The sequence below is a fragment of the Poecilia latipinna genome, unplaced genomic scaffold (assembly GCF_001443285.1).
Source record: "Poecilia latipinna isolate Pla-1442-1.1 unplaced genomic scaffold, P_latipinna-1.0 Scaffold3508, whole genome shotgun sequence".
NCBI classification, from domain to species: Eukaryota; Metazoa; Chordata; class Actinopteri; order Cyprinodontiformes; family Poeciliidae; genus Poecilia; species Poecilia latipinna.
In genome coordinates, this window is record NW_015116124.1 from 47,792 (window position 1) to 56,251 (window position 8,460).

The following is an 8,460-nucleotide window of genomic DNA, read 5'->3' on the forward strand; positions in this document are numbered from 1 at the left end:
TTTTTTTTTTTTTTTTTTTTAAATGAAAGTGTGCAATACCGCCACCATCTGGTCTGGAGTGTGAACTGGAGCTAATACCGTTGACTTATAGATCCTACATCTGAAAATGGAATGGGTTAGGCACTTTCTTAAACAACATTGCATCATGATTATAATTTTTTTATTCTTTGCAATTTTAACAAAAATAGTAAAAGATTATTAAGGCACCTAAAAAGACATACTTTTTAGGTACTTAAAAAGTATGCCTAAAAATTACATGAAAAGTACTTTATAGGTGCCTAAAAGACAAACTTCTGCATATGTATTAATTTGTTTTATTTTATAATCAGGTTACTGCGTGTTGCAGACTTCTGCCCAGGTCCCTCTTGAAACTGAGATATGGATCTCAACGGGGTTCACCTGGTTAAATAAAGAAAATTGAGGTATACTTTATTAGCCTAAAATGTACACTGAGATGTAATTTAAAACATACTGAAATTAATAATTTCAAGTAGTGTTAAGTGAATTTAAAAAAAATTCTATTTTGAGCATATATTTTAAAATATACACAAAATATGTTTTAAATATACGTGAGCAAGTGTATATTTACACTTGGGCAAATATATACTTTGTTCACTTAAAGTATACTTTTATTTAATATATTTATTAAAAGTGTATTTTGGTAAAATTATGTTTAAGTGTGCTTAAAGTTCTACTTTCGAAATTGGTAAAGCATACTTTTACCTTCAGATACTACCTTCAGATATATTTATAGGTAGTACACTTAATACTCAAATGAACTTTCACAAATATAAGTATGTTTGAAATATACTAAAGGATACTTTTTTTCACCTGGGTGTGTTCAGTTCATTTGCTGTGTCCATATATGTTCCTCCTTCTGCTTGAAGTCTGATTTTATTTATCCCAGACATTTCTGTTAGCATTAAGAATCAGAATGCCTTTGTTGTCATGTGTACAAAAGCACAGTGGAATTTCTAGAATTTGCTCTCTAGCTTCTTCCTTTACATCTTCTAGCTGTCTATAATCTTAATTATAAGTTGCTATATAGTCCTAAATAATTCCAGTCTCCCTTCTTAAAGTTTCCTTTTGCTTGTTTAGCAATTTCTTTAGGTCACTGCTGATCCAGAGTTTGCTATTGGAAAAACATCTAGCTATTCTAGTAGGATAGCGTTGTCTATAGTTCATATATATTTAGTCGGTCCTATTCTCTGCCATGGCACTGATGTCCTTTCCATGTGGCTGACAAAGTGCAACCCAGTCTGTAGCTTCAAAACAGTCCCGCAGAACTTCTTCAGCCCACTTTTTGTAGTTTTTTAAAATTACATTTTGCTTTTGAATGAAGGGTTTATATTTGGAACAAAGAAAAGCAAGGTTGTCATCTGATTTTTCCAGAGAAGATCTTGCTTTAGAGATTGATAACTCTGACAGTTTCATAAAACAAATTCAACACTGTGTTTTCTCTGGTTGAACAGCTGTCAAATGGTTGAAATGTTAGAAGTGCAGTAGAGAGTGAGGCATGAATAAAACTAAAAAATATTACCACACACGCATTGGAGTGGTGTGTCTGTAGTTAGCAGCAACTGAACTGAAGACATCAAATGCATGGTTGCAAGAAATGTAAACAGTTCACAAAATGAAACTGAGGAACACTCTCAGTAAATGATGTGAACAAAAACTTACTAACGGTTCACAGTAACATGTCATGGACGACATAATCTGTTGTTCACAAGCACTGCTAAATCCACCTCCTTTGCTCTTTCTTCTCCTTTTTAAATCTCTGCTTGCATGGTCAGACAGTTCGGCAGAGAGAGACACAGTTAAGAATAAGATCCTGCAGCCAAGTCTCACTAAAACACATAACACTGCATTCCTGGTAATCTGCCTGGATCTTACGGCTCATCCAAATTGTTTGCCAAAAGTCTCTTTGCCCTTTATGATCGATGGTTTGAATTTCCTTCTTTACTCTCTCTTTGCTGCGGCTTTTCACTTTATCTTCATCAGCTGCTCCCAGTAGTAAAAATAACCCACCTTGCTGCTATGGTTACACATCACAACAAATGTTCAAAAGTAAGAAAGTATCACCAAAAATCCTTCCAGCTGCACTGCATCCAAAACCAGAAATTAGTTGTCCAAAAATGTACTGAAACATAAAAATAAGTTTTTAAAATGAAGAAATCTAAATGAAAGTAGCAGAGCTACTCCAAATGCTACCACCTTGAGCAGTTCACTTTAACATCCAATCATATGTAATTAAGATAGTTTTTCGAATTGCTTAAATTTGGTTTTGAGGTCAGGAATGCTGAGCAATCAAATCGCTGGTCAGATAGCAACTCTGAGGCAAAGTTCCAAGTTCATGACCTTGTCCAGCTGGGATAAATGGAGCAAAGAGAGCTGGCAGAACTCAAGGCAGGATCTGAGAAAGTAACCACCTGGATGCACTCCTGGCCGCTGTTTTCTGGCACCCAAACTCTGGGCCTCCCTCTTAAATTATTCAAAATATTCACAAATTTGTCCTAAAGTATGGCAAGTTTTAATTCAAGTGTAATATTGTTTTCATGATACATTCTTTTAATGCAATTTAAGATTGCTGACAGAGACAATTTACACTTCAGATGTATTTTAAAGACTAGAGAGTTAAAAATTTATTTAAAGAGACTAATGTGATTTTTAATAAATACTGATGCCAGAGGGTTTTGTCTAAACCACACAGAAAGCTTTTTATGGTGAATTTAAGGCACTGATACCAGATTATTTATTATCAGATCTTTCAAAGAATTTTCAAGCTAATGTTTTAAAAACTTTGACATTTGTTACCACTTCAAAAACAACACTGAAAGAAGTTGGAGTAAAACATTGTGAGCGTTGAATTCGAAGACCACAAAGCAAGAAATGTAATGAAGAACCTAATTTTACTGAGTAAAATTCAAAAGCTTTGACCAGTGAAAAGTACGGAAACACAGGGCAGCTGTGGCTACAATCAGTAGCTTGACATCATCAGCATGTCAATGTGTGTGTGAATGGAAATGACTGATTTCATGTAAAGCATCTTTGCTTAGAACCAAGATTAAAATATGGAGAATTGTGGTTAGAAAACTTAAGGGGCAGAATCCTAAGGCTAGCAGACAGATGATATTAGTTTATTATATTCCCAGTGATAACCAGGGAGACGTTTAATATATTTAAAATAAAGTTCATGTGTAAGAGAATCAAAATAAATTAATGTTTACTGATCCCACACAAACACTGTTATACCATGATTATATTTCCATCCAAGGTTATACCAAACTTTACTTTTATTTCTACAACGTGAAGGGGAGTTGTTTTTAAATAAAAGATAAAAAAGTGTATGACAACAAAAATGTTTTTTTTTCTACACCATTTCTGGTTTTTATTGTTGTTTAAGTATTTTCAGCTGAGGAAAATACTTAAACCAAATCCTAATTTCCAATCTGTGTGAGAAACCTGGATTTGTCTCAATATAGAACCAAGTGCAGTACAAAGGAAATGTGGTCAAGTGGAGAAAAACCAAACATCAGGCAAAAATAGTGAAGCTATTAAGTTTTACACACAGGAGTGGCGCATAAAGCTACCAGTCTACATAATCTGTGACCTTTGGTTTTCTTCAGTGAAACTTTAGGTGTTCTATACATTCAGCAGTTCCTGAAAGTCATAGCTTTCACAATCAAACGAAGCATGGAGATCATCAACGGTTTAGTGATGCTGTAGAGATTGGTGAGCTGAGCTACACGTGTTAGCCTCATGCAGCCTGGGAACAGTTCTGTTTGAAGAGATAAGAACGATCCAAAAACTATGTATGTGGAGCGATTTAGGAAATTGTACATAGATTTGTTAACAAATCTGCAAATCTGTAGGTTTTTTTGCCCCAGTTCATGGAGTTGGTTTTACTTTATCAAAAACCAACTGAACAGATTAAGCACAGGCTTCATTAGCCCAGGCAATGTCAGAATATGCACACATATTTTGGATTTATTTATGTTTCAAGGAAGAATATTGCCTGTCCCTGAAACAGCAGGCAGCTTATCACTGGTTTTAAAACCACTAAAACCTTTAATGGTTTTTATTTTTAACCATTAAAAGTTTTACATTTTAATCGTTAAAATGTAAAACTTGGCACTAAAAGACATGACCACTGTGTTCCTAACTTCCTTTTAGTCCAACAACTTATTAGTTAGATTCTTTATCAAAGATTATTGTTCGAAAAATCCTACAAGAAACTTTTTTCTGATTTTGTATTTTTGTAGCTTGCAGTGAGAACAAAGGATAAATTTAGTCAATTCTGTAAAGTTAATCTATTTCTCTTAATTAAAATGTGCTGAAAATGTACCAACCATGTTTTATTTTTGTTTTGTTTTTTGCAGCATTGCACTGCTAGTGCATGCTTATACTGGGGGAAACAACACCTATTTTAATCTAAACTATTATTAACTATTTCAGCTAAGCAGGCTGTGTGCCGACACACAGGAGCTTTCTCAATATCAGAGATGAAGAATCATCATTTTCAACCAGAACTACACTCAAAAACCCCAACAGCAACAAATGGGCTGCTAACACACACACACACACACACACACACACACACACACACACACCTCTGAGGAAGATGAGGGACAGAGTTTGCTTTGTTTTATAAAATAAAAAGTATATATAACAAAAGTCATTAATGCTGTAGAAAAAACTATAAAATAATTATTGAAACATGAAATGTCCTGGGTCTTATATGATGTATGTGCATATATATCAGTGTGTGGTTGTGTAGCTCATCCAGTAGCGATGGATCCAGGATTCAAACACTTCCTCTTCAGTCTGGGCTTAAACGGGTCAGCAGTTAGACATGAAGTTAATAAAAGGTTTATTTTATATCGACTCTGATTTTATGATGATGTTTAAATTAGGGGTGCACTGATTGTAGTTTTCTGGCTGATCACTGAACTTTAAAAGATGCAATTCTGATTTTTTGACTGAAATGGTGCTAAAGATAGCAACAACACTGCAAAGCTGGCAGACATGACCTGGTAGTCTGTCAGTCTGCCCTCTCTCACAGCAGAGCAAAAAGGGGCTGTAGCAGATTTTCAGATATTTGTGGAGGCAGATGACATCGGTTTCTCATGCAAGGATTGACTGATCTCCCAAAATGAAGGAACCCATGTTGAATAGGTGCACCCCTACTTTAAATGTATCCGGGTGCTTCATGCTTTCTTTCTTTTGCATTTGTTTATTTGATGACTCGGTTTCTAATCATCAATTGAAAATGACATCAACACTTAGTTTAGTTTGGAACTTATGAAGCCTGAGTGAGAAATGTCTCAGCAGAAGAACTCAAGGATGCAGCAGATAGAAGCACCAATCTGTTGTTCCGCTCAGCTCCAGCAGACGGGTGTGTCAGCAGAGGCACGTTAGCAGCTGACAGCCACTATACGAAGAGCGCGTGCTCGTGCGCGCGGTGCTGATGCTTCGCTATGCCAAACCCCACCGAGCAGAAAGGAACGGCATGGAATGTGTTCCTGACTCTGTACAGCGGCCTTACAAACCAAGCTGCTGTTCCCAAAGCACACAAGCACAACATCAAACACTAACGGTGCCTGACATAGCTCCCCTCTGCTGCTGCCTGAATGACAATCTGCCGAACAATAGACCTGAGCGGAACGGCCCGAGGAGGGACGGCGAACCCCGCGGGTAGTGATGGAGCCAAACATGCAGGTCAGATGGAGCAGAACTGTTTATGTGGCCTACCTCAGCTTCAGAGTCAGAAAACAAAGGATGCTGCAGCAATTTCTCTCCGTCAGATCGGTGCGTTTGTTCGGCCTGACAGCGTCCAGTCCTCCGCCAGCAGCAGTGAGCAGCAGCGGTACTTCCTTCCGCCCAGCCTCTTCACAATCAGCGTCCTTTTCTGCTCAAGACTCCCACTATTTCCCCTAGAAATCTACTTTCACTCTGTAGACCAGGGTTTTTACTCAAAAAAGCCACGCGAATGATAAAGGCGACAAAAATTTGGTTAAAAACAAACAAACAAAAAACAAGCAAACAAACAAACACTCCAAAGTAGCCTTCTATTTGAAATCACTCCGCAGTTCGTTTTTGTCTGCAATAAAAGTGTTTTAGTCCATTTATTTTGCATAAAACTACTTTGCTTTCAAATAGAAAGATGAAACAAGCTAAGAATTAAGATCTTATTTGTTCATTTACACTCTTAGAGAGAAAATGAAGCTGCAGCTAAGTGCAATGCAAACTACCAAGTAAATACAAATGCATAAAAATATTTTTAATTTTGATTTTATTTTGGAACTGAGGATGACATTTTCCCGTTCGGTGTTGTGATTTTAGCAAACCTAACGGAGAGCGGCTCAGACCCTGCAATGAGACACATAAACCCCCCTCCCTCAGTCCACCCTCGCTCCTTTTTAACTAAAACTTAACCGTCCTGTTCTCACACACACTCTCTGCATGTTTGCCTTTTTGGATATATTGGAGCAGCTCTTTGCATGATATTAAATTTCCTTGGATGTCGCTGGCTTTCAAGCCGTTTCCCCTTCCCTCCTGAATGGAGCGGTCCGTCCGTTAAAGGGCCAGTGCTCGGATTGTCAGCTGCAGCGTCTTAGGTTGACTGCGACAGAAGGTGATCTGCTTTAACTGCTGACGTCTGATCAGGTTTGTTTAGATTTTATTTGAAGGATGACTTATTTATACCCGAATAATAAAATATATTGGAAAAAAGCACTGTTTGCTAAAAAAGCCAGGATATTAAAAAATAAACGCATTTTATGTCCCAAAACATTCTAAAATATTTTAACATGGGGGTGAAACCCCGCACCGTTTCTGTTTAGTAACAGTCCAGCCCAGAACCAGGATCTTTTATTGTCTGTTGAGTTTCTTTGGTTTCTGAGTTTGATGCTAATTGCAAATAAAATAATAAGTGGAAACATCTGCTATATAGTAAACAGCAGTCACATTCTCCACTGCCATGCTTGTTGTGTTTTTGTTCCGTTGACCGGCCCACAGGTGACGTAACGTTTGACGCAGACAAACGTGAACCGTTACCATCTGGGTTTATTCTGCGGTGTTGATGTGGCAGTCAGTGGTTTGACCATACAATTAATTTTGTTTGTTGCCAACAACGCCACCTGGGGTTATTACCCAGGAATTAACGGTAAAGGACACAGATCCGGTTTTGCAATAAGCAAGAGACAGGTTTCAAGACAATAGTTTATCACAATCTAAGAATAAAAAAATACCTGTACATGAACGAAAAGAAAATTCACAAAATAAAGCCAACTAGGCTTACCGGTGTACGACCAGGTCCTGGATGGTATAGGCTCCAAAACAAAGAAATCAAAACAAACACCTGTGAAGTCAGTCACTCTTTGAAATTCCCTCCACCCATTTGTGTTAATCACTGCACAGTCACACCAAAAAGGGACGCCCTCATCCAGGCCCGAGAGCACCACGGGTAGTCCTCTAGGAAAAAAAGAAAAAAAAACAAATTGTTAAAATACAGGCAGTAAAAGAGATATATAAAAATGTGTGTAAATAAAACAATAAAAGTCTCTGTGCTTGACAGGCACCAATCCAATCCGAAAATCCGAAACAGAGCGCGATCAGCCGCTCTGGTCTCGGGGGGCGTGTCTCTCTTGACCGCTAAATAAGCGGTGACTCAGTCCAGGCAAAGCAGCAGTGTTAAGTGTGTGGCTAACAGCTGCGATTCCTAATCCATCCATCCATCCATCCATTTTCTGAACACCCTTGTCCCTCAGTGGGGTCGGGAGGGGTGCGATTCCTAATATTAAAAAAAAAAAAACAGTTTAAAACAAAGGGATAAAAATAAGATTTATCACTGAGTCCACCTAACGATCAGGCCAAGCTCTCTTCACTTCCACCCAAACGGGAACGCTCACAAACATCAGCACTTGTCAGAAGAACCACTTCACCCACGATCAAACGTGGAGGTAAATACGCCAGTACGTTTCTGCTGATAAAATGCGCTATAACGACAATGTACAAAGCAGCCAACCTCACCTGTACTCGGCACTAGTGATGGGCTATCTGAATCCAGGCTTCGAGGCTTGTGTCGTCTTGCTGAAAACCACGTGACTGGCAACAAACTAGGCCTCACCATATGAATACGCAAACCCCTCATGGAGCGCTGAGTCGTACGTAACAGCGTCCGCCATCTTCTATGTGGCAGCAGAGCGATCGGAGCTCCTTAAGTCCTGTGCTGTGTGGACTTATTTTAACCGTTTTACGAAACAAATCTGGATTAATTCTCATTACCTTCCCCAGGTAAGGATGAAAGATCAGAATTACTTGACTTTACAGCCGGAAATTTGCTTCTATCGAGAAATATTTCCTATGTAACTTAATTGGACCGAAGTAACCACTGATTGTTAGCGTAGCAGCTAACGTTTTCATACTGTTTTCTAATGAGTAGAGCTGATGAGAAACCGC

At 38.2% G+C, this 8,460-nt stretch overlaps 1 protein-coding gene across 1 annotated transcript in view; it reads right to left on the minus strand.

Annotated features, from left to right (window-relative positions):
- Nucleotides 1-5,855, minus strand: part of fam110b (family with sequence similarity 110 member B) — a 32,170-nt gene extending 26,315 nt beyond the window's left edge. The window contains exon 1 of the mRNA XM_015024068.1: nucleotides 5,752-5,855. The gene's annotated coding sequence lies outside the window, so the exon portion shown is untranslated. The remainder of the gene's footprint in view (nucleotides 1-5,751) is intronic.
- Between the last annotated feature and the right edge of the window lie 2,605 nt (nucleotides 5,856-8,460).